Below are 24,076 nucleotides of genomic sequence, written 5' to 3' on the forward strand. Positions count from 1 at the left end.
GACATTGGCTAATGAGCTGAGATAGGCTGGCGAGGCGGTGACATTGGCTTATGAGCCATGATGGGCTGGTGAATGGTGGAAATGGGCCAGTAAGGATTTGAGATAGACTGGTAATGGGTTAATATAAGGTGGTGTGGGTTATAATATTGTTATGTGGATGGGGGAAAAGGGGATCCAAAGATAGATTGCGTAAGAATAGTATGGTATGGACCATGTGATTGAGTAGGGTAGAATTACTCTTTAATGGATCTATCAGAGACAAGTCACACATAACATGTGCATTGAGAGGGTAGTGACTGTCCTTTATAGAGCAGAATAGGGTGACGTATCATGTGAATCCTCCTGCACAGGTGAGGTCAGATCAGGACTTGGGCATAAAAGGCACCTATAAGGTCCTTAACACATTTAAATGGACATCATCACAGGCCTTTGAGTGAGCTGTGGAGCTCTGATTGAGGCCGGAACACTAATGAGGGGCCATCCCATTGGGAGGGATGGCCCTAAAAATGCTGCCCCCACAGGCAATGGGCAGCCAATTGCGGGACCAGCAGCATGCTGCAAAGGTGGACCTGGAGGTTGCAAAGGCATGTCTGCACATGCATGGGGAGATGACCTGGGTTTATTTGGGGAGTCAACATCTCTCTCCTTATTTCATCTCTCCTCGGAGTGGGACCTTCGAATGCCACTGAAGCGAACGAACGCCACCTCCTCATCGCCATTCCTCCTCATCGCCATTCCTCCTCATTGCCATTCTCTCCGCTTACGCCCCGAGCTGGACTTCGCCATGTGCCACACCAGCCTGAATGACGTCATCGTCCAACAGCCAAAACCAGCTCGTGCCTACCTGGTGTCCTCGCCGGTGTTTCCCTTCGTGGTCTGAATCTGGTATTGTTGGCACCCTAAGCAGGATATTTGTTTTGTAAATAAGATTGTTTTCTCTCCTCCCTTCCATCCCCATCTGTGTCTGTCAACCACCAGATCTGTTTCTTGGATTATTTATGGCATCTTGTCAATCCTTATCCCCAAATTGAAATTTCAATAAAACCGTTTATTTCTATGAAATGTTTTAACCCTTTCCTGTCTTTGCATGCGACCAACCGCCAAATTTGGTTTATTTATTGGCCGATCCTTGGGAGATCATCATAGTTCATTCTGAACACAGTGTGGAGTAAATTAATACATTGTTTCGTTCATCCACAGAGGCCTTTAGACCTCCGACCGAAGGCGTCTGCATTAGCTGGACCGATCTAACTCAACAATATGTCCTGTAATCCCGTTTTGGTTCAACTTCCAAAATGCGATTCCCTATGGCAGAGAGGGTTTCCCAAACCCAGGGTCACGACCGAAACTTAGGTCGTGAGGGCCTTTGATGGGTCGCAGATGGCTATGAGCCTCTTGATCAGCAATATACCGGATTCAAACATCGGCAACTTGCCAACTTCTCGCAAATCCCTGTTTTTCAGGGTGACTTTTCACGTCGAAAGCGTTTCTCTGACAATTTTCACGGTAGGTACCGGAACCAAGTACGTACCAGTACCATTTGTGTCATGGGGCGAACATGTGATTTCAAGTTTTGGGTCGTGGACAAAAAGTTTGGGAGCCAATGCTCAATGCAGTTACATCCAAATACAAATATAACTATTATATACAGTTTATCCTATAAATCCAATCCATATCGTGATACTCATATCCTATCCAAACTCTACAATTCAATCGTCATCCTCTCCTCAGGTTCATACACCGCAATCATCATCATAAAGTTTTGCGCAACTTCGAAGTGGCGGCTCAGGATGGTTTTTCCACGTTTACAGTGCGTGTAAACGTCGAGCCATCAGGCAAATCGTATGCAGTCCATCGTGCTTTGTAAGGAAGCTCTCCAGCGTTTACGACGACTCCTTCATTGAGCATCTCTTATAGCAAACAGGGCCATGATGGGATTTCGCGCAATTTAATGCGGCACAGTTATATCGGGCGTGCATAATGAAGGGACCGATGGTTAAAATTGAACAAACGGATTAAATTGCTCGAACAAAACTAGGAACGCTCGATCGTTGGGCACATTTCGTCTCGCAGTCCATTCGTACCGGTCCTTAATGAAGGCGTTTTGGACGCCCGTTGGATTCGTGAACGAAATGCGTAAATAACGCGCCGTCGCCCCCACGATGGCGCGTCGTGTGCGCAACGAGGCGCGGCCGTTCTGGCGGCTCCTCCAAGCTGTTTATGAACACCAAAGCTACCGTTTGCGTTTCCGTAACGGGCCTCTTGCACTTCGCATGCAGTTCAACACCAACAGATAACCTTGTCCCTCCCCAGAAACGTTCCGGCTTGTGATGGCCCATCACGGGCGCAGGAAATGCGCCGCTCGGTTCGACCTACAGTACGCACAAACGGACGATCGTTGGGAAAGTGTTTCTGAGGAATTAAATATAAAATATGCGCGATGGGAGCTCCGAGATATTCCGAGATTCATATCGAGTGCTCAGCACGGATCGGTTCGGGTGTGCACTTGACGGTGCGTGCCCCTGGTGCCGAGGCGCTTTGGTTTCACGGAAGTGCTGCTTGCGGAGCCGATGCTGCTGATGCTTTTGGGATATCTTCAGGGAGCTCCACTTCCCCAACTTTAGCCAAAGTCACAGCCTGTGTAGGTTCGGGGTATAGGCCTCTTGAGGTGCATTGGGAGGGTTTGAGTGATGGAGGGGGTGGTGGAGGTAGGGGGTTGGGGTAGGGGCAGGAGGGGTTGTGCTGGGTGAACTGCAAGCGCTTCTGCCTCCCCCATTTACACCGTCGAGCTAATCAGCGCAGACGAGATCTGTTCCTAATGGACATGGAGACTAATTGGAAGCCGGTGTGAGGCTAATTAAAACTACTTGCAAATGTGGATTAGCCATTCTTGTGTCTCATCCGCGCGGATCTGCGGACGGTACCGTCACGTCTGGGGTAATCTCTCAGCCTCCACCGTCCTGCGAAATACAACATGCATTTGCAATGGGGAAGGATACACAAAGGTACCATGGAGTTCCATCATCCCACAAGGTGCTAAGTACCGGGAAAGGAATGTCTACTTATAACGTATCCACACAGGGAATGGTGAAGGGTCTTCAATGGACCAAGTGGTGTAATGTGGTCAGAGCGTTCACACTGAGTCTGGGAGGTCCGTGGTTCGAATCCTGGTCGAGTCATACCAAAGATTATTAGAAATTGTACGTGCTGCTTCCTTGCTTGATGCTCAGCATTTAAAAAAAGGATAGAGCGTGGACAAACAACCATAGGTTGGCAACCATTGCGCAGGCTTTGATGACCCTCATAAGCCTCCGAATGCATTGAAATTCCTTGGAAGGGAACTCACTGTATATTATAATTAATAACGGGACGGAATGTGATGGGGGAGAAAATAAAGGGGAGTGGAGTTCAAGAGGAAAAGGAGTCCAAGGTTGTCCAGGACGGGGGGGGGGTAGGTGGAGGAAAGTGGGGATTGGGGATGAGAAAGAAGTGCATATGGAAAGGTCAAGAAGTAAACGGAGTCCCCACGAATAAGTAATACCATAGGTCAAAAATTCCACCAATTTACATAATGATAGCGTGCAAATGGTTGACCCTTTGGTCGTTTCGTTGTACGTTTCGTGCCACCAGCTTACGGCCTTGCATCGGTTTTCATATCCATGAAAATTAGGATGTCTGTCAATGGTCTGTTTCTCAATGGTCCACATGAAAAATACAGCTTTCGTGATGCAGGTCGAAGGACGGCGGGTCACCCGTGATCTCCACTCGTTCACAAGGATCACTTTTGGAGCCTCAATATGACTCGGACTTGAGAACCAATTACGTCGAAAGTGAATCTTGGAATTGCACCAAATTGTCTTTGGTGTTTGGGAATTGGAGCCAAAATTCCAGGGATCTGATTGCGAGGAGTGTGGAAATAAAACCCTCAATAAGAGTCGGAAGCATGAGCCTCACTTGAATAAAGTCTTCCTTGTACCTCCAAACGAACATGCGCACAGCACTCCCAAAATGAAGCTCCACAGTTACCCCTCCAGACCTTCAACCCGAACCCTTTCGCAGCATGATGCACCCAGAACCCTCCTGTGCTTCCATCCTACATGCTTATACTCCTAAATCAGAGGCAACACCCCATCTGTTTCAATGCACTGCTTGCAGGCACCACCATACATCACAGGTGAACAGCTTCACACCTCCACTCAGCAGGCTTACATCTACAATTACTTGCTTACACCCTCCCACACACGGGACATGTCGAGCTTCCCTCGAACCGTGTCCTCCGTTGGACCTGTTTCCATGGTTCGAGGTTGCTGGATCTGTCCACGGTACGTGCGTGGCTACTGGGTGCACACAGCACACCCCTGACTGACCACCCATGAACTGCGGGACATGCTGCACATCAAGGTTTTTCCATTGTCCGTATTCCCAAATTGCAATTGTTCGTTCATCCGATCTATGCCAAGTCTAATGAGTTTAACGATGCCAATTTCTCGCCGTGTCGATGATGTGCGGACACACTGAGCTTCGCACCGTGTCCCGGACTGTCTGCCCCCAATGTGTTGAGAACTTTGCGTTGCATTTCTTTGAGCCGAATCCGGATTCTCTTCTGATTACTCCTGCGCTGTTTTGTACACAATCGGGACCTGGAATGCTCTCGTGTTGACTCGATACCGCTGCGTCCCCCAGCAAATGATGATACCCACACCCCCACAGCTATAGTACTGATTATTAAAGAAGAAGAAGAAGAAGATGCTCTCGAACTTGCCCAACGACACTTGACTCGTGATCTCAGATGAACTTTGTGCCTGGATTGTATGAGACTGGCCTCATCAGAAATGGCGACACAAAATTCAGGTTACATTATTTAATTTTTTTCAGGTCCACCAATCGATGTAAATGTCTTGGTCAAGTGAAGGTTCAGAGAGGTAAAGACCGGTTCTACCGTTTTATTGTTTGAGACATTTGAAAATCGAATTTCCAAGGATTTCCGAATTGTAAAACTTTTCGACTTGTTCTTTCTCATGATTTAAAAAATATTTCTATTACAAGCATTTAAAACTGTGCAACGTTTTATGGGACACACTGTGACTCAAGATAAAAGTAATAACAAGCTCAAATGAGTTAAGATCTTCGTCCTCTTAATGATGACGTCATAAAAACGAATATGACGTCATTGTGATGTATCAGGTTTGCAATAAATTATCTGTTCTAATGCCCGGCTTGATTCCCGCAAACAAAATTCAAACAGCTTGCCTAGTTTCGGAGATAATGGTATAGGTGATTATCATTAGCGGCGATATTATGACGTCAACTTTTTTTCTAAGAAGAATTTCCAAAATCGGAGATGGTTACTGCCTGTGTGTGGGCTTTCTGCATATACATGGCAAGTTTCACGAAGATCCGATGAAAACTCTGGGTTGTGAAACAAAAAATGTCAAAAAATAGGAATGACGTCATAAAAGTTGATATGATGTCATAGTGATGTATCATATGTGCGGTAATTGATCTCTGCTAATGCCCTGTTCGATTCCCGCAAACAGAATTCAAAAAGCTTGCCTAGTTTTGGAGATAATGTTTGAGGCGATTTCCATTAGCAGAGATATTTTGACGTCATAACTTTTTTTTTCGAGGAGGAATTATCAAAATCGGAGATGGTTAGTGTCTGCGCAGGGAATTTTTACATATATACGCCAAGTTTCAGGAAGTTTTGATGAAAACTGTAGGCTGTGAAACAAAAAAGTCCACAAGAAGAAGATGAAGAACAACAACGTGAGTGAGGCTTAGAGATCCTCCACGAGGATCTAAAAATGACGAACCCCTGATTTCTATCTTTTGCAACAACTCGTTAGACCCTCGTTATTTTGACCCACAATTGTCTTAACTCTCCGCAAGAAGCCTCGGACCTTGTGTTTGGGAGTGGAAGGAAGTTACATGGTTGCACCACCCGACCTTCGTCGGTCTACACCCATACAGGTCCTGCCTATGAGGACAACGGTGACGACTCAACATCACGGGCATGTAGGAGGGTCTCTGCTCCGGCCCGTTTTAATCGACTCGCTTGCTTCTGCGGGCGACGGGCGGGAAAGCGCGCCAAATTACCGCAGCGCGAACTCCGTGTGGATTAGTCGAGGATATTGAGCTCTTTAAATATTTATCCCGCGCACTGCTCGAGCAGGTGAGCTCCGAGCTGGGCATTACGATGCAGGGCGGCACTGAGACCTTGCCGCGAGCGCAGGACGCACGCCGTCACTTTTAACGAGTCGCCTCCTGAAACACCGTCCATGCACCTCGGGTGGCAGCCAGAACATCCGATTTAATCACTTGCCAATCGGCGGCCGCACGAAGCTTATGACCGGTACCCGGTCCAGGCCAGGCACACTCGGAATGAGCATGTGGTTCGTGAACGATCCACGGAGGTCTCGATTTGATGAGAACCCCAATACAGTCCACCAAATGATGATGACAAGTGGTCTATGAAGCCTTGCTATGCCGTGCTGTGTGTGTCGAACCCATGCTGCGTGTTGCTGGAGGGCTAAACAGTATTGATCCACACAGTCAGGATGCACAGCCTGCGCAGCCGAAGGCGACACCGATTTGCAGTTTGCAGCGTTAGGACACCCAGACAGAAGGCTCGTAACACATACTGCTTGCAGATTAACTTTTAGTCCTCGCTTTTGGCGATCCGGATCCGTCAACATTACGACCCTTAACTAGCTGGGAATCATTGTAAAAAGTTGAATTACTTGTTAACTATTCAAGTTTTCTGTTTCATTCACCACCCCCACCCTGCACCTCCTCTTATTCCTCCCCAACCACTTACTATATAATATTATCACGGATCCAGGGTCTGGGGTCATCAAGAGGGACTCCTGGGACCTTGACCTGACCTCCGCTCCTGAGACCGCCGGCCACAGATAACTCTGCAGTCGACGGGTTGCCAGGCAACTGTGGCCGCCGATGAGAACCGCCGAGCCCAGCAGGGTTTTTCGCTCCTTGGTTACGTGTTACCATACCGTTGGCATGGCAACCTCAATTATGGGCCACGCCCTCAACAGCCACCCGTCTATTTATTATGTACGGCTGAGCGAACCGTGGATGGCTGTTGGATAATCCCGGAGCCAATCAGTGGGGCAAAACTTCCTGTCTAATTGAACTTACGCACGATGTTCGACCAATGGAGGAAAGGTGAAAAGTGAGTAGGATGGAAACGTTAAACAGTTCACCAACACATTTATTCAACAAGCACAAGGTTTATACAATCAGCAGTAGCAGGTATTTACGATAGCAATCATGAGCATGTATTGTTACAATTGCGGGAGTAGATGGAAGAATCTAATAGGGAATGTAGCATTGTGTGGAGTTGCTTGGTCCGTGGACATGTAGAAGGCATCTCGATGTGAGTAAGTAGGGAATCTGTGAGCTTAAGTCTTACGTATCACCACACGAGGGGTGGTGCGGTGTTAATTAGCCTCGGGAGTAAGAATAAGTTCCCCAGTATGTGATTCCCCTCTGTGATTTTTCCCTTTGTTTTTATAATTCAAGATCGGCAACAAAGCTGGGGAACGCATCCCTGAAACCACAACAAATGGGCAGAAACAGGCAGAGGCAGAGGAGATATATCGGTGTAATCGAAGTCAAAGGAAGGCAGATTGCGCATTTTAAGAGGAAGGAGGAGTTGGCTTGCACATTTTGTGGAGAGCCGTGATCAGAGTGGAGGCACGAGGGGCATTGTTTGGAGAGGCAAAAGCGGAGGTTGAGCGTACCCTGAGGACGACGACACGGCCATTGAATTGCTGTTGAGGCGATTTGGTTTGCGTGGTGAAGTAAGACGCTGGCCTTTTGCTCTTGATCAGGTCAGCGAGGGCAATTGGAGCACACGAAGCCGTTACACTGGGGCTTTGAGCCTTGATGTGGAGTGCTGCTCACGGATTGCCGAGCGTGCATTCATCCCGCTACGAGAATAACGCCTCAATCCAGTTCCACAAGGATCAGCTCTGGCCCAAGCTAAGTGCAGGAGTGGTTAAAAGGAGGGTTTTTCTTTTAATTTTGTGTTCCCTTTATCTGTATTTGAGTCGGTGTGAGAGGTGCCTCGACTGAAGGATTTATTTACTTTATAAATATTATCATTACCTTCTGAATTATTGTCCGTTGTAAATATTCATTTATTTTCATTAAATGTATTCCTTTTATGAAACTGTAGCCGTGTGCTGTCCTGGTGCAGCATCTGTACTGTGCTTCCTCCTGGGTGGATTGCCTCTCTGCCATTACTTCTGGTTAATGTGCGCACATTAATCTCCGAGTCTCGGCTGTAGCCTTCCAGGGAAAAGCTTTGCCATCCGTCCAGGTAGGGGTAAACCCCCCACCCCCCCCCACGGACATGACAGTATTTACAATGTATGGACAGAAATCACAATGAAAAGGTATAATGGAACAGGAATTATTCTTCATGCTTATGGAGACCACTTACATGGTCTTAACGTAGTCTACATGCAGGACATGGCACACCATCAATTATTCCAGCGAAACGTAGATATAAAGGAAGGTAGATAGAGTGCAGAGTGGAGCATGGGTACGGACGGCTCCAGCCTCACCTTACACAGATGTGTATGAGCTCATGCCACATGCAGACTCACACAACTGGTGCTGCATGCAGACTCACACAACTGGTGCTGCATGCAGACTCACAACTGGTGCTGCATGCAGACTCACACAACTGGTGCTGCATGCAGACTCACACAGCTATTGCCGCATGCAGACTCATGCAGCATGCAAGCTCCCCCTTGGTAGTTCCTGCGGTCCGAACAGGCAGACGTGAGCGCAGGCTTGGCCAAAGGACCCATGCTTGATGGACGAGAGCGAAGCAAATCAAAAGTCCCGGCACATGAGACGAGTTGAGAGCAGAGCCAAGACAAGTTGAGAGCAGAGCCAAGACAAGTTGAGAGCAGAGCCGAGACGAGTGGAAAAGTTGAGAGCAGAGTTGAAATCTCCGTGGAAAGGCTGCTCGGTCCATGATAGAACTTGCCGATCTCCATGGGAAAACGCCTGGAATATACTTGAGTGTGAAGAGTTCTTGCCTGTTACCACCAACTTCACTCACTCATTTTCACATCCGCTCTCCATCAAACCCATCTGCTCTTACAACCACCAAGAGGGGGTGAGGTTGTTGTCTCTATTAAACACACGACGATGTCAGCTGCAGTGACACCTGCAGTGCTAATGATCCTTTCGCTCTTATTAAATTTAAATGGGAGTTTTGCGAGCAATGAAAAGAAAGTTCCATTTAATTCCACAGTGTGCAAGCACCCGAATAAGAGTCTTTTGTACTGAGTTCGAGTAATTTGGGTCCATTGTATTGAACTAATCGGGTAATTCGTGATGTGTGAACTCATGAAAGGGGGGGATGGTTTGGATGTGGAATGAAAAGGATGGAGGGAAGGCTTGAAGAGTTGAAGGGGTGCTTTAAAGTAGGGGTTTTGAGGTGAAAGGATGAGGGGAGGGATTTGAGATGGAGGAACGAAAGGGTGGATTCAGGTGAAGTGAGGGAAGTTTCCCATGGGGGTTATGGGGTTTGAAAGGCAGAGAGCAGGATCATGAGGAGTTACCCGGTTTGAAAGGTAAAGAGCGAGGGACCGGTGATGGTTGGGTAGCTGGAGTTAAAGAAGGGCCAAAAGATGGATTGATAAACAGAGGGATTAAAGAGAAATTGAACATGCTTTCTCACATTGAATCTCCCTCCCGAAATCCCTCTATACACAAGGTAGGAAATCTATCTAATTACAAATGAAAGAAAAATATCTGTCTGGAGAAAATGCTAGGTGTCTCTGAACACATGGGGGTCTTTTCCATAACCGCAACAATATTCTCTTCACCACAATTGGAAGGGTGGCTTCTGCAAGCTGCTGGTAACCTCTCGAGGGCTAAACAATCCGGTGTTCCATCTGGACAGCCCCGATGACCAGTTAGTTTGCATTCAATCACACTCTTATGCCTGGTATTGGCTTAATGGTTGAGGTGGTGGGCTTGGGATGCGAAGATCCTGAATTCAAATCCCACTTTTCTGTTGAATTATTACCAGGTGGGGTTGACTGCCTGTCATCCTTCCGAGGTTGGCAAATGAGTGCCAGCTTGCTGGTGTCCTGTTTCGGAGTGGTGACCTGTTCGGGATTGTATCCAATAGCCAAGGAGACTGCTTAGGCAGCACCAATGCTCTGCAATGAGTATGGTCCCAATGGATGGATGGATGGAATCACACTCTTCCCAATCCTTGTGGCTATGAGAAGGTTAGGTTGACTTCCTACATGAGAATCTGGAGCACCACTTCCTTCAAGAGGTCTTCTGGATGTATAGAAGTTGCAATCATCAGAGGGTGTGGATGGTTCTTAGCTTTACATTTTGTGCCTGTTCCTGAAGTTGGCTCTTGAAGTTAAAAATAAAAAAAGGACTTGGCTGTGGAAAATATTGAGGAAACACGAGGAAGTCCTATTTGTTTTCCTATGTCAGGTCCTGTTTTACTGCCTGTTAGTTGGCCCAACTGAACCCACAGCTCATAGTGATGCTAGGAACATCGGTTCATATCTCATACGTGACAAGTATCCATCCAGCGTCTATTGATGACCTTGTATAATTCATGTAAAAGAACACTGATGTCTTCTAATGTCCTTTTCTGGCACGTACTTTTATATTCACAAGCTCCTCCACCAGTCTTAGATCACTGGAGGAAACTAGCCATTACCTTCAGCCATTATTAAAGTACGCATTCCTACACTTTGGACCATGACATGCAATAAACTAGAACAGCACATGGAAGAGAGCTTACCTCTGCCAGGCTGAACAGTTTACGTTTTGTATCTCACTGATAGGCCGGATCTGGATGTGGACCTTCACCAAAATCTAATCGGCTTGTTCTTGTTACCTACCAAAATCATCCACAAAATTTTGTCATAATCCGTCCACAACTTTTTGAAATATCATGCTATACATGGTGTTTCAAAAAGAGTGATGCAACTTTACATGTTATTTACAAAGAAATAGAAACCTCAGGAAAGTGAACCAAACATTTCTTGAAAGCTTATGACATGGTATTTTCTATCACTGATTGCTATTGCAGTAAGTCACTGCAAGAGTTAGTGAGGGCCCAAGGTATGAAATTGGTATTTATGCAAAATCCTTGTAATTGACATTCTTGATGTGTGCCCCTCAATGTTCAGACAGGCATTGATCCTGATTCCAAAGTTCTGTCGAACTTTCCTGCAGGTCTCATGTGGCACTGCCTGGAGGTAGTCTGACACCTCCTGCTTTAGATCATCCAGTGTGGCAGGGTGGTTGGCATAGACAGAGCCCTTGGCAGCTCCCAGAACCCATGGTCCAGAGGGTTCAAGTCTGGGCTATGGGGTGCCCAGTCATGAGCAGTACCCAGGGCAATGAGTCGGTTTCTGAAGAGCTGCTGCAGGAAAGTGATGGTGTCACCAGCTCTATGCGGGGGTACATCATCCTGCATAAACCAGGTCATGCTGAGCTGGTTTAGGGTGACCTTTTTGGCTCGATCTTTATGGAACTTCTGGAGCATGGCCTGGGAGCACTCACCGTTGATCGTCACCGCTCTGCTGTTGTCATTCTCAAACCAGTGAGGCCCAAGCTTTCCCCATCTGGCACTGAAGGCGCAGAAGCATGTGACATTACGTCCTTTCAGGTACCTCTCAGTGATCTCCTCAGGTGGTTCTGCCCCCCAGAAAATGTTGTTGTGGTTGTTGATGGCACTGTTCAAGTGGAAATGGGCTTCATTACTGAACCAGATCAAGTTGATCCAGTTTGGGTACCGCTCCATACTGTCACTGAGCCAATTGCACATATCAGGTCTCCTTCTCATGTCGTCTTGACTCCGTTTATGCCTAATAGAGATGATTTATGGAAAAAGCTTCAGTTCCTTAGTGAGGATACGCCAGACTGATGTTGGTTTGATATCTAGCTCCGGGGAGCGTTGGCGGTGGGACGTCTTGGGACTCTCCACTGCAGAATACCGCACGGCATCGATATTAGCTTGGCTCTTGGTTACTGATGCTGGCTTGTCACTGTTGCCCTTGCTCTGGTTGTGCACTGTACCCTTGTGCTCAAAATGTTTCACAATACATTGAATGGCACAATTTGTGGGTCCATCACGTGTTCTGAGGTCGTATTCCTGGCAGAACCTCCGGCGGGTGTCTCCATATGATTTAATCTCATGCCACAGAGCCACCACTTTTGTCTTCTGCTTCACTGTCAATGGCATAGTTAAGTTACAGAGCTGGAAATCCAAGGGAACAAATCAATGACAACACTACCAAACCCTGAAAAAGAAAACGGTATAGGTCAAAAAACAAAGTAATGTCAGGAAATCAAAGTTGTATCAATCTCTTTGAAACACCCTGTAAATAATTTTGGCCTGATCACTCGATTGTGAAGAATCACTTAAAAATTCTCATATCCAGATCTGGATCTTCACCATAATCGAACCGATTAGTCCGTGTCACTCACCCAACCTGTCCACCAAATTTCGTCCGAATCCGTACACAACTTTTTGAGAGATCCTGATCACAGAAAGACAGACAAACAGTGGTGAAAACATAACCTCCGTCCGCCTTCGGTGGAAGAGGCAACAAGTTGGTTTACAAAATAAAGATTGGGTTATTTAGACTTCAGTAAACCATCAAGAACATTGATGTTTGAAGCTGTAGCAAAATTGCACCATGGCAATAATGGGCCAAATTGGCTCATTTCCTTGATTGAGGTGGGTTTCTCCTCAGTCTCATGTTGTCGAGCAGTCTGTTGTCTCTCTGTTTCTTCAATGCGTGCTTTCTTTGTTTGCTTAGATGTAAGTGTTTATCTGCCAAGTAAACTTCTCTTCTTTCGCAGCAGTTTATGGATAAAAATAAAATAATTGAAAGCAATGAAGCTGGATATAGAACTCGCAGGGGATACACGGTGTTGCCTGGGGGGAGGGGGGATGGGAGGTACCCGGCGTAGCACCGGGGGGGGGGTGGGGGATGGGGGGTACCCGACGCTGCCCAGTGCTGTTTCTTTCTATTCCTGTTGTTATTTTGAACAAATCAATTAAAAAAAATTTGTGGGGGCCTAAAACACTTCCCTTCCCTACACCCACTAAGGAATGGGGTCAGGGATCATTTAATTCTTACCTTTCACACAGCTTTCACACAGCTTAGGCACGACAGAGCGATTAAAAAAAAAAATTAAAATCCCCCCAAAAAATCGAACTTTTATTTTTCAAACTGTTTAAAAAGAATGTTTTGTTTTTTGCCTAAAACACTCCACGACACTCACTAATGAACCTCTGAAAGTTTGACGAAGATACATTTGTCTATCTCTGAGAAAAATGGTGAGACAGAGACACAGACAGACACACAAGCTGTCTTGATCTCTTCTGGTATTATATAGATGACGTGGAAGGGCCGAGGCTTAAGCTAAGCTCAGCCTCTCCAACGTAAGATGCTTGATCGCCAAGTACGCCATTATTTTTCATTTTAACATCGATTTGATTGCTGTGGACCCTTTGCATTGTAATTTTCTTTCTGCATATGCAATATAAGTTTAAAAAAAATGCAATTGCTTTGATTCCCGAGAAAGAATACACCTTTGAATGCGACGCGGAAATGCTGACACACAAGCCAAGCCCTCTCAAAACGCAGGTGTTTCATGTTCAACTTCAATTTGATCAACAATTTATAAGTTTTTATTGTAACGTTGATCTAGCACATGTTACAATAATGTTGTTGTTCTTCTTCTCCCAGCTGCTCCCGTTAGGGGTCGCCACAGCGGATCATCCGATATGATCCGCATACTGATTTGGCACAGGTTTTACGCCGGATGCCATTCCTGACGCAACCCTGGTCGCCTCTTATGACACAGGGATAAGGATTGGGTTTCGCTAAGATTCCGGGCTGCCAAACACCCTCTTATAGCGCGGCCCAGCGCAGAGCGCCCGTCCTCAAGCGATCCTCCAACCCAAGCCTCCGTGTAGCCGGATTACAGGCGCACGCCACTACGCCCGGTACATGTTATAATAATGTGGTGGAGCAAATTCTTGGGCCATTTGGCCCACGGAATGGAATTGGATAGAAATCAAAGAAAAGACCACACACACACACACACACACACACACACACACACACACACACACACACACACACACACACACACACACACACACACACACACACACACACACACACACACACACACACACACACACACACACACACACACACACACCTCACTCTTATATCTATAATAATAAATGTCAGTGTGTTAGTCAGTCTTTCAGAGTGTGTCTCTCCTCCATAATTCCAAAACCATGCATATGTACCAAGAGAACTCCAAAGGAGTGCATGAATGAAAATTTGGGTTTGGGTTAATTTAAACACACCTTTTGAAGATAATTAACAGCTTTATTTAATTATCCTTTATCAAGGCATCTTGTTTCACTTTCCTCACTCATATCATTGAGAGCCTCATCTTCATACCTACGTTTACATCACAATGTAAACGTTTATGGCATTGCAATGTAAACCTACGAATGGCTGTTTACATCGCAATGATTATAAACTCCTGGATATGCTATTCCTGTTGGCCACTCTCCAAGGCAAGGTATGCCACTGTCCAAGGCTTTATTGCATTTCCTCAAATGCGAGAACCTTTAGAATCTCTTACCATGAGCTGAATTTCAAAACTTAAGCTTCTTAAATGACCTCAGCAGCAGTTCTGACTGCTGAAAAAAAGTGTTCATTTGTCTAATTTGGACATGGTTTGACATTCCGTGCGTCTCTGGGTGATGTTTGTTATCACTGATCACTAATTGCTTGCCAAGCCAGTGCGGTCATATTAAACACCGTCCAGAGATGACCGGAGACGTCTGGAATGTCAAACAATGTCCAAATTAGACAAAGTTGCAGTCAGAACTGCTGCAAAGGTAAATTCTGCATTTAAAAATTTGAAATTTAGCTCAGGTGATGATATTCTAGACATTATCGCATTTCAGCTGTCATACTTATAAAATGGCCAGAGAGTTGTGTTCGCACATTATTTGATATTCTGGATGGTGGTTATATATAGATGTATCTGGGCGGTGGTTATATCCAGATGGTGGTTATCTTTGGATGTGTCTGGATTGTGGTTATCTCTATACATGTCCAGATGGTGTACATCTCTGGATGTGTCCAAATGGTGTTTGTCTTCAGACGTGTCCAGGCAGTGTTTATCTCCGGGTGGTGTTTACAGTGTGACCGGTAGAAAATGGATTCCAGACATTATTTTGTTTCCATCTTCACTGTTATTCTATGCAGAATCATTTTAATGAGACGGTATGAATTGTAATTAATGCTCCACCGCACGTCTGCCTTCCCTTCACCTCACCTTACCCTTACCTCCTCTGAAACCCCCTCCCCCCTACATCCCCATATAACTCTCTGGACATTTTTAGCATTACAACTGAAATGTGATAAGCTCTATAATCTCTTAACTGAACTGAATTTCAAAATGTCAACTGTGGAATTGAACTTAGCAGCAGTTCCGACTGCTAAAAAGTGTCCATTTGTCCAATTCTCACATTTTTTTATACTCCGGATGTCTCCGGTCATCTCCAATCACCTCCAGATGTCTCCGGTTATCTCAATCACTGCTGGACATCGTTTAGTATGACAGCCAGCTGTTCCTTATTAACCATTTTGTTGGTGTACTTGCTTGAGTACTTTATGGTGGTGGAAGAATATATTCCAAAGTACTCCATTCCAACCATGGAATCAAAAGTAATCGAACAGTGAACCAGAATCACGTCCATTCCGAGTAATTCCAACTTCTTCATAGAAAGAAGCGTTTTTTTTTCGGGGAATTTTTTCGTCCCTGTTGGCATGTTCCGGTTACACATGGCCTGGTAATGTATTAATTGAAAAGGAACACGCCCCTGGGGCATCCCGTTTGTAATACAGCAGCAAAAGCAAAGCACTTGCAAACTAAACACGGCCCAAGGGCGTGTTCCTTTTCAATGAAAAGCAAGGCATTTAGAGTTGGTCAGTAAAGCATGTTGATTGCCTTGCTGATGGACAGGTAGGCAATATGTTGACTGATAAAGTTTTGACATGTCGTTCAAAAGGTCCAGCAGTGCAGTTTGGAACTATTTCTGGAAGGTTAAAGAAGAAGGTCCAAAAGCTGCATGCTCACTTTGTTCAATAGACTGACCTTGCTCATCACTGTAATATGTTCAATATGCTAAAGCATTTGAAAACCAAACACCAAATAGAGTAGCTATTAGTGATGGTTAAGAATGCAGATTCAAAGAAACACAAGTCTGCAACAGCAACAAGTTCGCCTTCACAATCGACGATTGAAAGCATTTTCGCCCATGTACACTGCCTTCCCCTCACCTTCCTTTCCCATTCCCTCACGTTGCCTTCCCTTTCCCTCATACTGCCTTCTCTTCCTCTCTTCTCATACTGCCTTCCCTTCCCCTCCCCTCACGTTGCCTTCCCTTCCTCTCATACTGCCTTCTCTTTCTCTCCTCATACTACCTTCCCTTCCCCTCCTCTTATGTTGCCTTTCCTTCCCCTCATACTGCCTTCCCTTCCTCTCCTCTCATACTGTCTTCCCTTCCCCTCCCCTCACATTGCCTTCCCTTCCCCTCATATTGTCTTTGTCTTCCTCTCCTCTCATACTGCCTTCTCTTCCTATCCCCTCATGCTGCCTTCCCTCCCCCACCCTTCCTCGCTCACCCACCCCTCCTCGCTCCCCCCTTCCTCCTCTCTCTTCCCCCTCCCCCTCCTCTCTCATCCCCGCCACCCCTCCCTCTCTCCACCTCTTTTTGTCCCTCCCCTCTCTTCGTATTCCCATCAGCGAAGAGACAGGTGGTATTTTCTAGTACATATAAGTTCACTATCATGGTTAGCTTTATAGCCTGGTGTTGGCTTCGTGGTTAGGGTGGCGGCTTGGGATCCTAGGGTCCTGAGTTCAAGCCCCGTTGGTCGCTGAATTAAAAATACACCAGGAGGTTGACTCAGCCTGTCATCCTTCCGAGGTCAGCAAAATGAGCACCAGTGTATACTGGTAAGGGGGACACTGCATCAGCGGCATAGCCGCATCCCAACCAATAATGCAACCAGCAGCCACAGGCTGCACTCGATAGAGAGAGAGGTTAGCTTTATTATGGGCTTGACCCTTCACCGAGTTTGACTCTTGTCCAGCTCAGGAATTTCACCAACTCATGGAAGAAGCATCATTGGGTGCTTTTGGCAAGAGAAAAATAGATCTGGACCTCTGTTATACTTGGACAAGCAATTGCATCGACTCGTTTGATGCCGGTGGTGATGGCAATTCGGATAAAGCGATGCTTAAAACTGCAGAGTGGAACTAAAGCATTGAAGATTGTAATCGAGTTAGTTGGAAAGAAATCGATGTCAAGCCATGTATTTTTAGAATGAGAGCCAGTTTTCAAATTTCACTGCTGAGCATTGTCCTCTAACTTGCACAAATTAAGATGTATAACATCATGTCTATATCATACGTACCTAAATCAGTTGCTTTGACATCTGTAACAGAATACCTGCACATGCAGAGACATGCCTCTGATGTTTCAGTGCACATTGTCAGTTTGGCATGAAATGAGACAGCAACCGGAAGAGGAAACTAACCCTCATGCCAAATATCATCATTTTTTATCCATTTCCAGTGAAAAAACGGCTCACAGATGACTGGTCTTTTAACCTCTCCCAAGTCTCCTTGCACAATAATTTATTCATCCTTTGGACTTTTGTAACATGACATCTGTTGTATATTATATCTGATAATAAACCTTTCAAGGACTTACATCTCTTCCTCAGCAACACATTAGTGGGTTGTCAACATCATGTCACATATTGCAGCCTCAACATGTACTGGTTTCTTTTTTTTTCACTGATGGAAACAGGGGAGATCTCGGTCTCACTTACTTCAAAAAAAACAAAGAAAAACCCCACACATCACAAGGTTTGTTCCAGCTTGACATGGGTGGTCGAAACACTAGTCAATGGTCTTATGACCTTTATTTAATCTTCGAGTTGTCTCTGCTGAGCCTTCTTTGACAAAGATATACTGATTTTTCTTTTTGGGGAGAATAAGAGGAAATGCAGACAGACCTGGGCCCCTAATGACTACAATGCATCTCCATCCGAGGTCACATCTAAAAATTTTGCACAGCAGTGTACACTGTATACGATATATGATACACATATATACAGTATATATATATATATATATATATATATATATATATATATATATATATATATATATATATATATATATATATACATACATATATATATATATATATATATATATATATATATATATATATACATACATATATATATATATATATATATATATATATATATATATATATATATATATATATATATATATATATATATATATATATATATATATATATATATATATATATATATATATATATATATATATATATATATATATATATATATATATATATATATATATACATACATATATATATATATATATATATATATATATATATATATATATATATATATATATATATATATATATATACATACATACATATATATACATACATACATATATATATATATATATATATATATATATATATATATATACATACATACATACATATATATATATATATATACATACATACATATATATATATATATATATATATATATATATATATATATATATACATACATATATATATATATATATATATATATATATATATATATATATATATATATATATATATATATATATATGTGATCCAGTCCCATCACAATGGCTAGTCCGACTCATCAAAGCTGCTACTCACCAACTAATCCCATCACTTCATATTTCATATGTATAAATATGAAAATATTTGTTGTACACCGCTCCTTCCCAATTCCATATCCAGGCGATGCATGATGTCATCGCCAGGCATGGAAGGAAGGGAGTACTCGGTTTTCATTCCGTTTGTTGGGTGGTCACTAGACTACCGTTATTCTCAGGTTTTCTGTCTGTCTGTATGTATGTAATGGACAGTTCTGGAGGCCAGGAGTCAACCGATTTTGATGAAACTTGACTGGTAGGTTCATACCAGGATTTAGTTGTATGCTTTTGAGCACCGTTGCTCTGGACGCCACCGTTGCCTAGCAACGGGACTTTGAAATTTTTGAAAAAAATCCGAAACAGATTTATATATATATTTTTTCGAAAATCAAAAATCGGCTTCCTCGCTTTTATGCGCACTATAATCAACCTCTTTGTCAAAAAATTTCAGCCCGATCCGTTAAAAACTGTATATCTAGTATGCAATTATATAGCGACCACCCATGTCGCCTACCGGCTTGTTTGTTTGTTTGTGTGTTTGTCCAGGTGCGATCTCAGCCATCCTTTGAGCTAGGAAGCTGAAATTTAGGGACAAAAGTGATGATGTACTTTGGAAAAAACAGTACTTTTTTGATTAATCAATTAATTGATTAATTACTTAATTATTATCGATTCATTAATTCCTTATTTATTTTCTTTCTCATCTGGACAATATCTCATGCACTGTTTGAGCTGAGAAACTAATATTTGGACATGACAGTGAACAAGTGATTTGACTATAAAGGGTATTTTTTATTTACTGATGAATCAATTATTGCATTAATTATTCATTTTCAAAGAGTTACAGATTCGGGTGAAACGGTGGTGGTTTAGGTATACTATTCAGCAATTGATTGAGAAATTAATTATTTTTATTATTATTATTTATTTATTTTAATTATGCAATTAATCAATTAATAAATCAATTCTTGTACACCGCACCCTCCCAATTCCGACTCCACATGCTGCAAGGTGGCATCGCCGAGCATCGAAGATGCTCCGTCCAGGGATGTTGAGCGTTGGAGGATTTGACATTTATTTATTTGGTATGGGGGCGGTGTTGTTTGAATGTACCACAACTTGTTAATTAATTTATTATTATATTATCAGTATATTCCAACGTATTAAGGTGTAACAAGCTCGAATGAGCTAAGATCCTCGTCCTCTTAATGATGACGTCATAAAAAAAAGAATATGACGTCATTGTGATGTATCAGGTTTGCGATAAATTATCTGTGCTAATGCCCGGCTTGATTCCCGCAAACAAAATTCAAACAGCTTGCCTAGTTTCGGAGATAATGGTATAGGCGATTTCCATTAGCGACGATATTATGTCAACTTTTTTTCTAGGAAGAATTTTCAAAATCGGAGATGGTTACTGCCTGCGCGTGGGCTTTCTGCATATACATGGCAAGTTTCACGAAGATCCGATGAAAACTCTGGGTTGTGAAACAAAAAATGTCAAAAAATAGGAATGACGTCATAAAAATTGATATGACGTCATAGTGATGCATCATATGTGCGGTAATTCATCTCTGCTAATGCCCTGTTCGATTTCCGCAAACAGAATTCAAAAAGATTTCCTAGTTTCAGAGATAATTTTTTAGGCGAATTCCATTGGCGGAGATATTTTGACGTCATAACTTTTTTTCTGGGAGGAATTTTCAAAATCAGAGATCGTTACCGTCTGTGCAGGGTATTTTTACATATATACGCCAAGTTTCAGGAAGTTTTGATGAAAACTGTAGGCTGTGAAACAAATGAAACAAACAAAAAAAATGTCAAATAGGAATGGCGTCATAAAAATTGATATGACGCCATAGTGATGCATCTTATGTGCGGTAATTCATCTCTGCTAATGCCATGTTCGATTCCCGCAAACAGAATTCAAAAAGCTTGCCTAGTTTCGGAGATAATTTTTTAGGTGATTTCCATTAGCAGAGATATTTTGACGTCATAACTTTTTTTCTCGGAGGAATTTTCAAAATCGGAGATGGTTACTGTCTGCGCAGGGTATTTTTTACATATATACGCCAAGTTTCAGGAAGTTTCGATGAAAACTTTAGACTGTGAAACAAATGAAACAAACAAAAAAAATGTCAAAAAACAGGAATGACGTCATAAAAATTGATATGACATCATAGTGATGTATCTTATGTGCGGTAATTCATCTCTGCTAATGCCCTGTTCGATTCCCGCAAACAGAATTCAAAAAGCTTGCCTCGTTTCGGAGATAATTTTTTCGGCGATTTCCATTAGCGGAGATATTTTGACGTCATAACTTTTTTTCTGGGAGGAATTTTCAAAATCAGAGATAGTTACTGTCTGTGCAGGGTATTTTTACATATATACGCCAAGTTTCAGGAAGTTTCGATGAAAACTGTAGGCTGTGAAACAAAAAAGTCCACAATAACAACAACGTGAGTAAGACTTAGAGATCCTCCACGAGGATCTAAAAACATCATTGGTGCTTATTGAACAATTGTCAGTACGGGTATCTTGTTTTGAGAACATTTTGAGCATCTGTCATACCAAATTTGTTTGAAATAACCCACAATTTATGTTCTTACTGTGTTTTAATCACTCTTGCTTACCATTCTTTGCTAGTTTTGAATAAATTAAATTTGTATTGGAGCTGGCACGGTAGCCTCTAATAGGTACAGTATGTGCACTCGCCTCTGAGCTATCTATCTTGGGTTCAAATGTCGACCCAGCTATAAACTCACCCCAGTGTTTTGCAGGTAGGGCAATTCATCAATGTGTGCGTCTTATCTCAGATAGACGTTAAGCCGGTGGATCCATGTGCCAGTACTGGTCATTAGTGAATATTAAAGATTCCACGGGGTCTTTCGAAAAGTGTACACGAGTTATCCCCCGGCACCCGACATGCTGATGACTGTTTATAGCGAGGCCAAGATTCGAGCCCAGACTCGACAGCTCAGTGGTGAGTACACATACCTATAGAGTCTAAACGATACCGCCAGCCTTTGACATTGGCAACAAATATGAAATCTAAAAGTAGTGTAATGTCACAAGAGATAAAGCTACCAAGTTGTTCAAACGATAAAGGTGCGTCATTCAAAGATTGACTCATGAAATGTAACGCCGTGTGCAAAATAAGATCATGCTTGTAGTGTTGGAACATTTAATGAATCAATTAGTTATTTATTGCTTTTAATTTTGAAGCAAAATCTCAAAGCACATATTTAACACTCATCTCCCTCTGCCTGTTCTTTCCCTCCCCTGTATTTATAGATTTAATGCACTTTTGTCTCTCATTATACAAATCATATGTAGATTACATAATGATAATGAATCTCATGTTTCACTAATTACAATAACTCTTCTTTAATGCAAATTTATCACTGTCTTTTAGAATGCGTATTCATTTTATTAGAATTTAAACACCGACTCATCTCCTCGCTGAAACGAAATTTGAGAGCAAACTTTTTCAGGCTCTCTTCTCCCCAAAATACATTTCGTTGATCATCTTGCAATTATATTTGTCTTCACCAACGATGAGAAATAAATAATCAGTGTGACAACACCAGAAAGTTAGCAAACAACTTCACACAACAATGGATATACATGGGCTGGAGTTGCCTGTTTGCATATCCTTAGTTAAGGTAATTCAACTTAAGGCGCTGTCACACCTTGACGATTTAGCCAGCGTATGCCGACTTATGAAAAATTTGTCTAAAACGCTGGCACACGTCGAATACGTTATGGGTAAGTTTTGTTTACGTTAAGAGCACGCTGAAAAACACTGCCATACGTACGCTGGATTTCATCGTTGTACTTTGCGGTTGTCCTCAAATTTTAGCATGCTTGAAATTTTACGACGTATGCCAGCATAATATGACTCACATGTTCCGCTACGCTGGCCATAAGTTGTAGGCACGTTATGCGATCGTTGAGACACGTTACTTGGAAGTTACTCATAAGTCGAAACACATCGAGGTAATGATTAGCTTACCCGAAACTTATTTGTAACCTATGAGTAATGTGTTGTAGGCACGTTACACGATCGTTGACACACGTCGAGGCACGTTATGCGATCGTTGACACACGTCAAGGCACGTTACTTGTAAGTTACTTATAAGTCGAAACACGTCGAGGTAATGCTTAGCGTGCCCAAAACTTATTTCTAACCTATGAGTAACGTGTTTTGAACCAATGTGTAACGTACCTCCAACGCATATTGACGTATGTAGACGTATTTGATTGACGTCTTCCGGACGACCACAGAACTTACTGAACGTGTTTCTAATTTACAGCTACCGTATAATGGCATATTGGCAGCGTTAAAAAAAAAAAAACAATAACTTCCGATATTTCGTCACGTGCCGTTACGTCACGTCCGATTGCCTCTTCAGTTTGCTCATGTCTTATTCTTAGTTCCTCCTCTGTGAATATTGTCTGTTGGAGGATATTGTCATGTCGATGTCGAAACTTAAAAGCAAATGTCCGAATATCTATCTAAAATTCCAGCAGTGTGTGTGTGTGTGTGTGTGTGTGTGTGTGTGTGTGTGTGTGTGTGTGTGTGTGTGTGTGTGTGTGTGTGTGTGTGTGTGTGTGTGTGTGTGACCGCTATTTCTCGACAACCGCTCGTCCGATGTAATTGAAACTTGCCAGGTATATTGCCGGGGACCTGAGTATGTGCCTTTTCAAGGTTTGATATTAATCAGACAAGTGCTTCCCAAGTTATGGCCATTTATTTACCAACCAATGACAGGAACCGTTGCTGCGGCCATTTTTTTTTTTATCAACCAATGACAAGAAGCGTTGCTGCGTAGCCGTGGTCGATGGGGAAGAGAAACTCAGCCGCGTTCGCCATTTCGGGTTTTTTCTCTTCTCTTCTCTTCTCTTCTCTTCTCTTCTCTTCTCTTCTCTTCATGTTTTTCCTTGCGAAAAGGCAAAATACATTGGCGCTAATTGAATAATTGGCCATTAAAAGCCTCCGTATTCTTGCCCTGGACGAGGAAACAAAGAAGAAGTGCCGTTTCCTCAGCGATGTTGTTTATGAAGAGGTGCTAACGAGATAAAGGTGTGTACAATGTACATGGAGACGATTTTTATTATTATTTATTTATTGAAGAAAAATTGTTCCAAAAATAATTTGTCAAAAAAAGTGCACATCTTTTTTTGT

At 43.1% G+C, this 24,076-nt stretch overlaps 1 long non-coding RNA gene across 8 annotated transcripts in view; it reads left to right on the forward strand.

The window, feature by feature from the left end:
* LOC147011753 (uncharacterized) overlaps positions 1-24,076 on the forward strand; it is a 132,415-nt gene that overhangs the window by 15,814 nt on the left and 92,525 nt on the right. The window contains exon 3 of one of the 8 annotated variants that reach the window (XR_015052019.1): positions 13,779-14,038. The exons of the other annotated variants lie outside the window; for them this stretch is intronic. This is a non-coding gene — a long non-coding RNA (uncharacterized LOC147011753). The remainder of the gene's footprint in view (positions 1-13,778; positions 14,039-24,076) is intronic. 8 annotated transcript variants of the gene reach the window in all.

This window comes from Eptatretus burgeri, chromosome 15 (genome assembly GCF_056783735.1).
Source record: "Eptatretus burgeri isolate ZD-2024b chromosome 15, Ebu_testis_v1, whole genome shotgun sequence".
NCBI classification, from domain to species: domain Eukaryota; kingdom Metazoa; phylum Chordata; class Myxini; order Myxiniformes; family Myxinidae; genus Eptatretus; species Eptatretus burgeri.